Source organism: Dermochelys coriacea, chromosome 2 (genome assembly GCF_009764565.3).
Source record: "Dermochelys coriacea isolate rDerCor1 chromosome 2, rDerCor1.pri.v4, whole genome shotgun sequence".
NCBI classification, from domain to species: domain Eukaryota; kingdom Metazoa; phylum Chordata; order Testudines; family Dermochelyidae; genus Dermochelys; species Dermochelys coriacea.
Genome location: NC_050069.1, coordinates 24,774,730 through 24,789,261, shown reverse-complemented (window position 1 = coordinate 24,789,261; position 14,532 = coordinate 24,774,730).

Genomic DNA, 14,532 nt, shown 5'->3' with positions numbered 1-14,532 from the left:
CAGACACCCACACATTGCAATCACAGAATTGAAAGGCCCGGTCCTGCAAATCTGATGTGACCAGGTTCCTGTCGAAGCAAATGGAATGGCCAGGATGCTGCTCATGTCAGAATATGACTTCATTGACCTGACTACAAGTTTTGCCCCCATAAGGACTGAAGGATTGCGTCCAAGATACAGAAACTGCATCACCGAGGAGTGAGACCCAATCTGATGACTCAGTCTGCATGCTTGGAAAGTTCCCCAGGCTGGGGAAAGGAATTCTCACCAACCAATCCACAGAAATCACTGAGCCTCTCAGCAGCTGCTATTCCAGATTCAGGATTGGAGAAACGCCCCATCCCCAAATCTCCACTGCACGCTGATGCAGGCAGAACCCCACTGGGCTCTGCAGCATACCAGTGTGCACACTTTCTGAACAAGCAGTTGGAATCCTGTTCTCACCCCTGCACAGCAGCATCACACTAATGGTTCCCACTGCAAGATGGAGGAGAGGGTACAGGATTTCCCCCATATAACACAAACACATGATTGTTGTCATATGTATAGTGCACAAACTACACCAGGAAGGCCTGCTCCCCTGAGGGATGGGAGAATATAGTGCTAACCATATAGGAACATTAGGCATAATGCTGTTTACTCTCAGTGCTCCCATAATATCATTAGGCTATTTGCACTGTACCCATAGCACTGCCAACTTCTTTCTGCTTTTACTTCCATACTCTGTGAATGTTCACTCCAATACTCCATTCATCCCCATTGTTACAGTAAATGTATGGGCCTCACTTACATTGATGTCAATCGCGAGTGACTCCATTTAAGTCAATGTAAAACTGCATAAGAGAAAAGAGAATCAGCCCCTGTGTATTTTTGCTGACTGACTCCTGTTTGTATATTCCAGAAATAAGAAACCAAGTTATAGGATCTTTCGTTAATTCACTGGGGAAATTACTCTTTGGTGTCATGTTGGCAGTCCTGGGGATCTTGGGCCATGTGTGTCTTTCTCCAAATCAGCCAGTAGACCTTACCAGGCCAAAGAGAAAACCACTGAAAATGTGTCTGTGGCTGAGTGCTATTATTCAGAGAACAGCACTTTCAAAAGTAACTTGAAGGAAAGTTTTAGAGTAGCAACTGTGTTAGTCTGTATTCGCAAAAAGAAAAGGAGGACTTGTGGCACCTTAGAGACTAACAAATTTATTTGAGCATAAGCTTTCGTGAGCTACAGCTCACTTCATCGGATGCACTTCATCCGATGAAGTGAGCTGTAGCTCACGAAAGCTTATGCTCAAATAAATGTGTTAGTCTCTAAGGTGCCACAAGTACTCCTTTTTTTTTTTGAAGAAAAGTGAGAGCCAGCTCCAAGCCAGCCATGGGAGCTAGGAGAGTCAGTGGAAGAACAGACCCCCTACACAAAGCAAACACATGGATTGCTAATATTTTTAAATAGATCCTATATTTCTTTGCTAAATCAGGGACATTTATTAGAAATAACAAATGTAGAGAGTGCTGGGAGAGGTACCATACAGCTCCAACATCTGGGCTGCAGCTCCCCTCCCTGCGATTTCCCTGCCCACAACCCCTTACCTACTGTGTGTCTTTGGAGAGGCTAACAGAGAATAGCTGACCATGAAGAGTGAAGGTATGTGGGGAGTGAGGGAGCAAGATTTCCTTTGCGTTAGACTGTAATAACATTTTCAATACTTTGCAACACCCCCCTCCACACACACACACACACACACACACACACGCTAATGGCCTTTCATGACCCTCCTGAGGATTGCAACCCACTGGAGAACAGACGCTGGTCTACAGGATTGCTACTACAAGGGAATTGCCACCACTTGCTGCCCTTGGTATCCTTCCTAGATGGTTTCACAGGGCAGAAAGAGATTGGGCACGGTCAGCATTAACTTGCAAACATGCTGGAGCTGGAGCTGGTGCTAGGCATAAGCAGAGCAATCAATTGCTTAGGGCTCCAAGCAGCTGTTCCAGGGGTGGCAGAGCCTCCCCAAAAGTGAGGGGGCCAGGGGGCCTCACTCCCCCTGAGGCTCCACCCCTCCTCTTCCCTCCAAGGCCCCGCCCCTTCCCTACCTCTTCCCCCAGAGGCTCCACCCCCGGCCAAACCAGAAGCCAGAGTGGGGCTGGGGAGCCCCCTGCCCATGGCCGTGTCCTCACCCCAGGGTAGGTGGAGGGACCCAGGCTCCCACATAGATGCCTGTGCAGCCCTTACCCAACCCGGCTCTGGCCGAGGGGCAGGGTGAGGCCTCAGACCCACAGCCTTTTCATGGTAAGAGCCATGCGGGCAGCTGTGGGGAGCCAGCGCCGACCCTCCACTTGCCCTCAGTCAGGTGGGAGCGTGGGGGGTGGGGACATAGACTGGGGGCTGTTCTCAGGTGGATAGGTGGAGGGTCCCACAACAGCCCAGGCTCCCCTGCTGGGCTCCACTGGCTGCTGGTTTGGCCCAGGGGGTGGGGCCTCAGGGGGAAGAGGAGGAGAAGGGGGCAGGGTCCACCGTGGTGAAAAGTGGACGGGCCAGGGTGGGTCTAATCCAATTCCCTTTGAAGGCCCTAGTAAGACTTCCATCCACTTCAACAACAGTTGTATCAGGTCCCATATAAGTCAGAAGATTTATAAATGCTGTTTTAGTAGAAATGGGAATCATATTAGCGTGATAGAGAGAATAAAAACACCACCACAAAGTTGTACCTTTTATGATGTTTCCTAGGCAATGGCATCACCTACAAATCCTGCAGCACTAAAATTAATTAAAAGGGAGACACATGTTTATTCTCAACAAGAGAATGATACCCTGTTCATTATAAATAAAACTGCTTTAAGCCTTTAAAGATGCCCTGGGAAAGCAGAGCAGGTTGTGGGCATAAAAGAAATGAAGTGATCAAAGGATTCTGGTTTTAGCAAATCATGTTCGTGCATGATACTCGTAATTCAGGATGCTGGGTAGCTAGTCAAGTGTAATTAACTTCTTCTGGGATCTGACATTTTATATCTTTTTGGTAGCAAGAACTTCAGTACATAATGTTTGTGTTAGAAAGCTGATCAATGGAAACGTGCCATTACCTGGAATACTATGTTCTTTTGATTCTCTTTCTGGATTCTGTAACACGGAAAGCTCTTTTTGTTCCCTGAGCAGAACTATAAAAGGACTCTGCTCAGAATAAAGTAAAGAAGAAATGAGCTTGCCATCACATCCACACCAAGAACATTATAATATGAGCATGGGATGTGATTTACACCAGAAAACTTTGAGTACCTTATTGGGGAGGAGTGGGGAGACGGGTCTATAGAAACAATTCTCAGAGTAGCAGCCGTGTTAGTCTGTATTCGCAAAAAGAAAAGGAGTACTTGTGGCACCTTAGAGACCTATGCTCAAATAAATTTGTTAGTCTCTAAGGTGCCACAAGTACTTCTTTCCCTTCGGAGAAACAATTCTGCATTTCTTAAGTGACCATATTGGGTTTACAAGTACATAAGACACTCCACTTAAATTCAAACAACCTAGCAAAATAAACAGTGTGACAGTGAAAGATCAATGAGAAATTAGTCCCATTAGCATTTAATTTTTTTCAGTGGCAATATTTTCTGAATAATGGCCCCTATTGATGCTGTGAGTGCCTGCATTGTGCCTTCTACTCATCGAACAGACATCATTTTATTCTTAGCAGCTGTGTTCTCTAATTGGGAAAGGGAATGTTCCAAAAATGATAAAAGGGGAATCTCATCACAGTATTGAAAATCAATTTGGAGCATAACTGATTCTGTTGCCCTGGTCTTTCTTTCTTTCTTTCTTTCTTTCTTTCTTTCTTTCTTTCTTTCTTTCTTTCTTTCTTTCTTTCTTTCTTTCTTTCTTAGCATCTCTGTGAAGAATTTGTTCTCAGAAGTGGCAAGGTAACTAGAGGCCAAACCTAAATACAGAAGCTTCATTTTTTTTTAACTCCTGGAGTCCTTTGTATTTTACTATGGGTTAGTGCTTATCAGCCTAAAAAGGTAAACAGAAGCTTTGTCTATATTAGAAAGCATTTGCTGCTGTAGTTATATGGCAAACTTTCCTAATGGAGATGCAGCTTATACCGACAAAAGAGTGTTTCAAGACCTTCCAAGCCCACTAATTGCTTACAGGAGCTCCTCCATAGCTCTTCTGAGATTGTGGTGCTTCTATTTAACCCCTTCAAGGACAATGTGGCAGGAAAGCAAGGAACTAAGGCTTAGCAAAGGAATTTCTTAATCCCAGAAACTTCACTCTTGAAAGCATTTGTGAGTTAAGGATCTCTGAAAAGACCCAAAGGTCCTGAGATGCACCCACCTCATGTTTGATCTTGATCCTTCTGCGAGTCCAAGGTTTGTCAGCATTTCAGGCTGGGCATATTTTCTTCTGCCCTCTTCTCTCCAGAAAGTCTTCCTTATGTGTGGTGATGGTTGGACCCCCTGTTCAGAGCAGTATCCAGCTCTTAAATAGAGTCTGCCTCCTTCCTTGCTATCAGGGCCGGATTTAGGGGCAGGCAGATGATTGCCTGGGGTGCTGGGCTTGAGGGGGTTCTGGGATCAGGATGCTGTTTTTGTTTTTAATAACAAAAGGGAAAATACATTATGTGAAGTAAAATGTTTCAAGTATTCAGGTATTCCATATTAATTTTTCACTAACCTCCTACAATGTTCTTGACCTTTGTAGAATCTCTTGGAACCTTCCAGACTTTCTGAGAACTATATTTTCCTTGAGCCTCCTAGAATGTTGTCAGCCATGCTCTTGTGGGTATATAAGGGGCGGAGCAGTCAGTCAGTGAAATATAAGAACAAAGTGAAGTGAAGTAAGGGCCCAGTAGCAACGTTGTGAACCTTGTTTTATTGTGTAATTGTGAAAGTGTAATTGTGTTTTAAGACTTGAAGAGTGTAAGTAGCACTAATAAAGGACATATTTAATGAGCTACCAGAGATATCTATCAAACCCCTGCCTATGCAACAATCTAAAAGGAATATTGTTACTTCTTTTGCCATGCTTAACATGTAAAGTTTCATGACTTTCTAAGACTGCACAACGTAGACTCTTGTTCTCCCTAATACTGTCTTTTTTCCCTGTAGAAAATAAAAGATGCTCCCAAAGAAGCCTTCATGTGCTCAGTATAGGAAGTGAAAAGCTCAACTGAACTTGAGTTTGCAGCAAGGGCAAATCTGATGGGAAAATATCTGAAACAGAACAACATAGACCAGGCTTTAGGCAGTAGTGATTGTCCCAGTGCAGAAGAAATTGAGGAGTGAAGTGTAAATGATGGAAGTCCTAGTACTAAGAAATTAGCAGATTTACCTGAAGATAAGGAATGGAAATGTGAGGAAAGTGATGGAGAATCATCCAGTTTTCCTGGCAGCATAGAGAGTGATGTTAAAGAACAATGTGGCTAAGATGAAATGAAGAGCAACGACAAAGAAAAATCTGGTTTATATGAAAAAGAGGGAAATGATAAAGAAGTATCAACCTCACATGATGACAAAAACAGCAGCGAGAAAACTTGTTCACCACAAATGTATACACCAGATCCAGCTTATGGCCGGTCATCCTAAACTCTGCTGATATTGATTATACAATTTTGAATAGGCCGGGCAAAATCAAGGATATGATATTTTCAGTAAATGAACAGAAGAAACATGTCTCAAAGTCACACTGCGAAAGACTGCGAAAGACTGTTGAGAAAATGAATTGGCATTGGCTAGTTTGAGTTCAGGCTCAAGCTGAATAAATGCATAGAGGCAGAAAACCAGCACATTATTAATGTAGAAACCCAGCATTGGAGGAACGTGCTCAAACTTCTGATCTCAATTAGCCTCCTCCTTGAGTCAGATGTAGCATAATCTTCTTTAGATTCAGTATCTCTCTTTGGAATACTTCTAAGTATATATGTCCAGTTTTAAGCATCAAATATCAGGTGGAAGATCCTTATGGACAATGTTACAAATCTGACCATGAAGCTGCTAAGTAACACTCACTGTGAGAGGCGCTTTGACAGCAAGGTACCAGTGAAGGTACCAAGTGACTGAGATTTACGACGCCCTGATGGAACTGGTACAGACAAGTAACGCCAAGTCTGGAATATGATACAAGGCGCAAAGCCTGGCAAACTAGATCATTGACTTTAAATTTCTGGTCTCAATTGTGGCTTGGCACCATATCCTGTTCCATGTAAACCTTGTAAGCAAGGCATTACAAACTCAGTCAATGGACATTGTGACTGCTATCACTTTGATGAGAAGCTACCTTGATTTAGTTGTGGCCTACAAAGACAATGGATTTGAAAAATGCCACCAGTGCTGCCAAAGAAATGGTGGAAAACTTAGGAGTTGAGCCTGTTTTCAAGGAAATTTGTATTCATCAGAAGAAGAGCCTGGGAAGAGATGAAGAGTCTGTAGGGGAGTGAGTCTGGGTAAGGTGAAGAGTTATGTTTATTTGAGTTTAGTATTGGACTCTTTATTTATCCCAAAAGGGGTGGGCCTAAATGTGACCGGTCTGGGTAGCTGACTCATGAGAAGAGGCAACCCCTAGCAGGCCTGGAGCGACTGCCAGCAGGAGTCCCTAGAGGGGGACAGCCTGCTACACCAAACTGGCCATGAGGGCATAGGTGCTGGAACTGGGGCTGCTGCCGCACCCCAGGGTTTACAGTTTGGTTCAATGGCTCTCAGCACCCCCACTATAAAAATTGTTCCAGCACCCCTGTGTGAGGGGGAATGCCAGAAGTGAGTTCATTCCTCTACAAGAGGTTTTCAACCTTTTTTCATTTGTGAACCCCTAAAAATTTTTGAATGGAGGTGCAGATCCCTTTGAAAATCTTAGAGTCTGTGGATGCCTAGGGTCCAGAGATCATAGAATATCAGGGTTTCTAGGGTCATCTAATCCACCAACCTCCTGTTCAAACCAATCCCCAATTTTTGCCCTGATCTCTAAGTGACCCTCTCAAGGATTGAACTCACAGCCCTGGGTTTAGCAGGCCTGTGCTCAAACCACTGAGCTATTTCTCCCTCCAGATCACAAATTGAAGACTACTGCTCTACAGCATTATTTATAATAGCACCCAACACATGCTCAGCACTGGACTAATATATGACAGACACAGTCCCTGCCCTGAACTGGTTTACAATCAAGAGACCCCCTCCTTCCCCCCCCCAAAAAGAGACACACAAGAGTCCTGTTCCTGCAAACACTAATGCCTGTGTTTAACATTGTGTTGGTTCTTTGAGGGCTTGTCTTCATTGCAATGTTGACTAGAGGTGTAATTTGTGTGTTATCTTCTAACTCAACTCCGATCCACCCACAAAAATCTCTAGCTCACATTAAGCGGTGCTTTAAATAGGAGATAGCTGATCCATTGGGAGGAGGAGCTGAAGCTCGAGTGCTGCTGATTCTTGCACTAGAAATGCAGTGGTGATGCAAATACAGACTACAATTTGAGCTAACAGAACTCATCAGCTGCTAATCAGATTACTTTGGCTATTTCTACACTACAGACCTGACATCGGGACAGCTGTACTGCTGCAGCTGTGTGGCTGTAAGGCCTCCTGTGAAACTGCTCTATGCTGACGAGGAAGAGCACTACCACCGGCATAATTAAACCAGCCTCAATGAGTGGCGGTAGCTATGTTGGCGGGAGAGCATCTCCCGCTGACATAGCGCTGTCCACACTGGCACTTTTGTCGGTGAAACTTATGTCAGTCAAGGGGGTGTTTTTTTCACACCCCCTGACGACAAAAGTTTTGCCAACAAAAGTGCTAGTGTATACAAAGCCTTTGTGTAGCTTGAATGCTGTTTCTTAGTGTGGCCACACTCACTTGAGTTCGGTGACACTGTTATCCAAACCAGGCTGGGAGTGAAGTTAATCTATGTCTACACTAGAACGTTTGTTGGTATAACTGATGTTGTTCAGGGGTGTGAAAAAACACCCCTCTGAGTGACATAAGTTTCACCAACAGAAGCTCTGGTGTGGACAGTGCTATGTTGGTGGGAGACACTCATCCGCTATTTAAGCCAGAAGGAGGCATAGGCAGTTGTCTGAGCGTAGGCGGTGCATGATTCTTTCATTTGGGGAGGCTTACACAAGTGCCAGAAGCTCCCTAGAAATGGGGGCACCACCATCGTGGCCACACACCCTGTTCTACCCTGAGGCGACACCCCTGCTCAGCCTCTTCCCCCTGAAGCCACGCCCCCACAGCACTTCTTCCCCTAAGGCCCTGCCCACACACTACTTGCTCCTCTCTGCCCCCCCCCCCCGAAGCCCCCTTCCTCCTCATTACTCACCATTAAGGCAGGAAAAAAGTGATGGATCCATGACCACATCACTTTTAAAAGTGAGAGCTATGCCCTCCCACTTTTTTCCTGCCTTATGGGTGAGTAATGGGGGGAGAGGGTAGAGCAGAGTGAGCAGTGGGTGGGGCTTGGGGGAAGAGGCAGAGTGGGGAGGGCTTCAGGAAAAGAGGCTGATTGGGATGGAGCATGAGTGGGGCCACAGTCCAGGGCCACTTCTAGGAAGCTTCTGGTGGCAGCACTCGTAAGGCGGCACTCCAGAGGGTAGTGACCCGCGCCGTATCTGGCATTTCTTGTCCCCTGCATGGCAGCCTTTTCTGGGGAGGACCTCCCCAAGCCTCTTATATGTGCCGCCCACGTGTCTGAGGAACTAGGTGTTTCTCTGTTGCATTGGACGCTGCTTGTGACGGCTTCCTGCATTCCTCACCCAACTCCACTCTTGATTCCTGCTCCACTCCTGCCTCGCCCCGCCTTCAGTCCTACTTCCCACCGTGCTCCTGCTCCATGCCTGATCCTTGCCTCTCCTCTGGTTCTTACCCTTATGCCTTACTTCTGACCATCTGTTACCAGTCCAGGCTTCTGACCCCCAGCTCTGGCTTCTGACTCTAACTTGACCCTTGGCTCTGGCATTTGGTATTTGACGCTGGCTCTGACCCCCAGCTTCGATTCCTGGCTCTGATGGTGGCTTGATCCTTGGCTCTGGTAATTGGCAGTTGACTCTGGTTCAGACCCTGAACTCTGCTCCCTGACCTGGATGATTGCTCCGCCCATTAGACCTGACTCTTGCTCTGGCCACTAGACCAGACTGCCTACATCCTTGTCCCTAACATCCCCAGCCAGTGTGAACTGGTGGAAAATTCCTTTCTGGTCCCCGATATGGGGATTAGTTGGATCCTGAGCAAGCCCCCCCAGCCAGACATTTAAGACAGAGGATTTTTATGTAGCACCTAAGAGTACCTGTCCACCACAAATGGTATCCTGTCTCTAGCTGAGGCTATTCTCTGATAATTAGGAGGAAGGTAAAAAAACAGAACAAAACCTAGATTACAAATATGCATTGGGAGAAAAAATTCTTTCCTGACCATTGCAGTGATTGGTTGAAGTCCTGAAGCACCAGATTAGACTACAGTCATAATAATACAGAACTACAAGTGAGGGCATGTAGGCAATCCCATGTTCCCTGTTAAGGCCAATGGCAGGGGAGCTCTCTCTTCCCAAGGCCCAGGAAGGAAGGCGACCCATAGATTTACAGGCTCCAAGACCAGATGGGACCATCACAACCATCCAGCCCAATTTTCTGCATACACAGACCACAAAACCTCTCCTAGAAACTGGATTAAAGCTGGTCTTGCAGAAATCTATCTACTCTTGTGAAAGACTTCAAGTGAGAGTCCACTCTCTCGCCAGGGAAACTGTTCCCCAATGTTTAATTTGGCCCATAAAGACTTCAGTTCATCTGGGGCACAATTCTTATATAGGCACTGAAGCCAATGGGAGCAGAGGGTGCCTAGCACCTTGTAGGACCGAGTTCCCAGCCGTTATACACTGAAGTCAAAGCTTGGTGAGAAGGGTATACTCAACCTTTGGGTAACCAGAAGCTCTGGGTGAACAGAGGGTTGAGTTTGTGTGTTTGTATGTGATAAAACAAGGAAACTATTTGTAAGTCTCTATATAAAGTGATGTGAATGCAATTGCACCTGGGTTATTAATTAAATGGCAACAGTAACTCATGATATATCAGTTATTTATGAGAAAATACAAACTGACTCCTACTTCATTGTAGACAATAGGATTTTTGCTGCAAAGAAAGCAGGAATGGGTCTAGGTGGTCATGGTGCTGTGAAGATTAGGGGCTGATGCTGCAGTTCCTACACCTTGGCTTTCTCACGAGGTTTTTTGGGTTTTTTTCCCCCTCAATGCTGGGCCCTTAATAGATTAATGCTTGTAAAACATTCTGAGAATGATAGGCTGAATTCTGCCTTCATTTACACAACTCCCTCCATTGAAATCGATGGGGTTTCACAATTCAAATAAGGGCAGAAAGATCTGTGTGTGCTAAGGGCCATATTTACAAAAGTGTCTAAGCACCATTAAAATCAATGGAAGTTAGGCACCTAGCCTGCTTAGGGCTTTTTGAAAATCCCACAGAACACCCACCTGCATCTTTAGGCACTTAAATACCTTTGGAAGTCTGGTCTGAGGAGACAAAAGGGGCCCAGCCACAACCACTGTGTGGAGCAGAAGGACTGAGTGAGCCCCAGCAATGTACTAAATTCCCTCAAGGAGGCAAAATGGAGCTGAATGGATGTGAGGGGATTTGTATACAAGCACTTATTAAATCTGTTAATTTTTAGTTGTTTGACTTCATGTGTTATAACTGAATGGGACTCTTTTTCATGTGACTGTTTCCCTTCAGTTCCCATCTGTACTTTTGTGGACAGGGAACAGGACTAAATTCACCTATTAAACTGTTCACAGCAAATTGTTCACCCAAAGGTAAGGAATGTACTCCTCACTCCATTCTGCGTATATCCTTTGGCCAAAGTCATCTCCAGTGTGGACACTACACAGGGTAACCAGCTATCAGCATTTTAAAATCACATTCATTATAAAGATATCATAATGCCATTAAGAAAGATCAGATTATTGTGAAGCATGGACAAAAAATTGAATTATTTTTTTAAAGAGGCCTATAGCCAGGTGACACTGACTTTTCCAAGCTTTGCTTTGGACTTTTCTAAACACTTTTCTGAGATTGATAGGAAGATATTGAAGAGGGGCATATAATCAATTCCCTGCCATTGGCAAGGGTCTTGGGCATTGGCATAGGTGCTGGAACTAGGGGTACTGGGGGTGCTGCCCTGTCTTGAAGTGGTTACCATTATATACAGGGTTTACAGTTTGGTTCAATGGCTCTCAGCACCCCCACTATACAAATTGTTTCAGTGCCTCTGGGCATTGGTGGCAGCTTGGTCGCTCCTGTTTTCTGCCTGTAGCTTACAATGGTTTAGTTTCTTGAGGACTCAAATGCTTTAGTGTAACGCAAGTTACTGGGCTCAAATCAGGGGTAATCTGGGTGGAATTTAATGGCCTGTGTTATACAGGAGGTCAGACTAGATGACCTCATGGTCCCTTCTGGCCTTAAATGCTACGAAACTATGAAAAATAGATTAGTAGAAATGGAGCGACTTGAAAATAATAATAATGGCCATACTTTGCCTGGAACATCGTCTCACGCAAATCAAGTATTCTAACTGATGGAGTATATTCCACCTTGGAGGAAAGAATGTGGCCCTGGGGGATGGAAAGTGATGATGGCCAGGGTACATGCTGGAATATTGACAATGGACATGCACTTGCTGAAGTGTTTCATGCTTCACAGTTTTCATTTTCAAAGCACAGAAAAATGTATTCCCTGCAACTCTTTGGGGTGGCCTGTAGAGTACATATACTACATGCCCCCTAGCACAGGTGTAAATAGCAGTGAAGATGGTGAGGCAAGTAGAGTAAAAACACACCTGAACCCTGTATGTACCCAAGTAGATACCCTACTCTATTCACCCCGTCTACACTACTATTTTTAGCTGTGTAGTGTCCCGCTGCTTGAGCCTTTCCCTGCTGCAGAGAAAGACCCCGACAGTGGGGAAAGGCTCTGGCAGGGAGAGGCAGCACATCAAGGCCCTAGCAGCTGTCTACTGCCAAGCATTTCCCCGCTGGCTCCCCCCAGCAGAGCCTTTCCATGACACCTGCAGCTACGCACCGCAGTTTGGATGCAGCCTGCTTTTCACTGTGGCTTGTGGCTACATATATTGCACATGCCACTGCAAGTTTTAGATGGTTCAACTGATCCTATTGATGAAAGGCTATGCAAATTAAACTCACACTAAAGCAGTGATTAGTCGTACCATGTGGAACTCCTTAATTATCAAGATTGAGCACAGCAATCAACAATAGAGTTTAATCATTTAAGACTGCTTGTAATTCATTTTTCAGTGTTTGGGAACTAAAATTCTTAGTGTGAAAACCTGTCTTCTTTATTCGGGCAAAACTCTGACTGATGACAATGGGGTTTTTGCCTCAGTAAGGAATAAAGACAGTTTGATTTGGCTCAAATCCTCCACCCCTTATAACCGCTGCACAACATCCAAATAGTCAGACTTGGAGCAAAGAGTTTGCTATGGGGAAAGGAGATGCTGACCCCTTTAGGCTGCAGAGTGGCAGTAAACCTAGTTTGTGGCCACTACTAAAGCCTGAGGCTACAGCAGCCCTCACCCATTCCATGATGGAGGATATGCTGAGGAACAGATCCACCAGTTCTGCCATCACTGGTCTGCCCCTGCTCATGCCCCATAGTGTGGGGACCAATATGGATCCCCCATAGGGCTCAGCTTCTGTAGATACTCCATAAACCTTACGCCCTTTGCAGAGTGGAACCTTTAATATCCACTGTGCCTGAAGCCACCACAGCTATGGAGGAGAATTTGACCTTCACAGAATAAAATCTACTGTACAAACTATGGAAGTCACCTACCATATCAAAAAGAGGTTCATAATATTTGACTGCACTAGTTCTCTTGAATGGAATCAGCATTTTCTGCATCACTGCTTTGTTATTAAATGTATGAGAATCTAGTATAAATTAATGTTAAGAACTAGTTATTTGCTTATGATACAGTTAGTCAGGGTTCAAGCCAATGCCATGCAAGGTTTCCCACACAGTTCTGCCCCTACATCTAATTTCAGACCTATGACACCTCTACTATTGCAGTCCTGCTAATCTTGTCAGATTGTGTGAGCTCTTTGTGATATGGCCAAAGAATGACTAAAAACAGGATTGACACAATTGAAAACATTGGTACCAGTTACCTAAACTCATATTTGAATCCACATTTACAAGGAGTAAAAAGGCTAATGCAATCGAAGGAAAAACAAATGTATAATCTGAAAGCGGGATGAAACTAGAGGATTAAAAAAATTATTCTACAGTATTTATAAACCTACAAAAATCCCTTTATGCTTGGAGATCTTCATTAACTTTACACACTGGTGCTTTATTCATTGCTGGCATTGCTTTTGTTTGTATTCTTTACCGAGAGTAGAGTAAACTTCTTTTGCAAGAAACAGTTTGGTTTCTTTCTTTTCATCTCTCATATTTTGAAATGAAGGAAACTCGGAAAGAGGTAAGTAGGGAGCTGAAATTAAAAACAAAGTGGTGCATTTGTAATCCGTTAATTTTAAAGCTCCTACAAGGTGCTGAGAGCTCTGGCCCTGATCCGGGAAAACAATTAAGTATGTGCTTATCTAAAAGTGCCTGAGTAACCCCACTGAAATCAGTAGGACTACTCCTGTCCTTAAGGTTAAGCATATGTTTAAGTGCTTTACTGGACTGGGCCTAGAGTGCACAGCACCTTGTGGGACAGAACCAGTTATGCCTTTCTGCACTTTACTGCATGGGCCTGTTACTTCACGTTAGACTTCCACTTCAAATACTGCTAGATGATACAGGATATTGAAACTAATGGGAGTGTTTCCATTGACTCTAATAGAGCTGGGATCAGGCCCATAATTTTTATTTTCTAAGACCCTCAGAATATAGGAATGGTGCTGAAAATTAAGATCCTATGTAAAGACATTCAATAGCATCACTAATAGATAAGCATTGTGGGGTTACTTGTTTCAGGAGTCAGGATTTTGACATAACTATCTAGTTTAACACAAACATAGTAGGTGCCATGCTCATCACTGCACTAGCTTGTTTGGTGCAGTAGTGCTTGTAAGATCAGACAACCGTTTGCTAGATGCAATACACACACATAGCAAGAGACAGTCCCTGCACAAAGGAGCAGGGACTTCTAACTCCAACAGGCTTCAGTGGGAGTTAGGTGCTGAAATACCTTTGAGGATCTGGACTTTACAATCTGCATAGCCAAGACACACACAGGATGGGAGAAAGGAAGTATTATTTTACCATATCAAGGCACAGAGAGATTCAGTGATGTGAGCAAGGTCATATAGAAAGTCTGTGGCACAGCTGGGAATTAAACCCACATTTCCTGAGTCCCAGTCCAATGCTTTAATCACAAGATCATCCTTCCTCTCTGGAAAGAGAGTATTGGAGAAAATTCAACTCCTCAGACTGCAAAGGAGTTACACCAGGGATGAATTTACCCCAGTAGATTTTGTGTTTAAAAACAGGATTTTAAAGGAGGCTAATCAAGGGGACAGTAAAGACA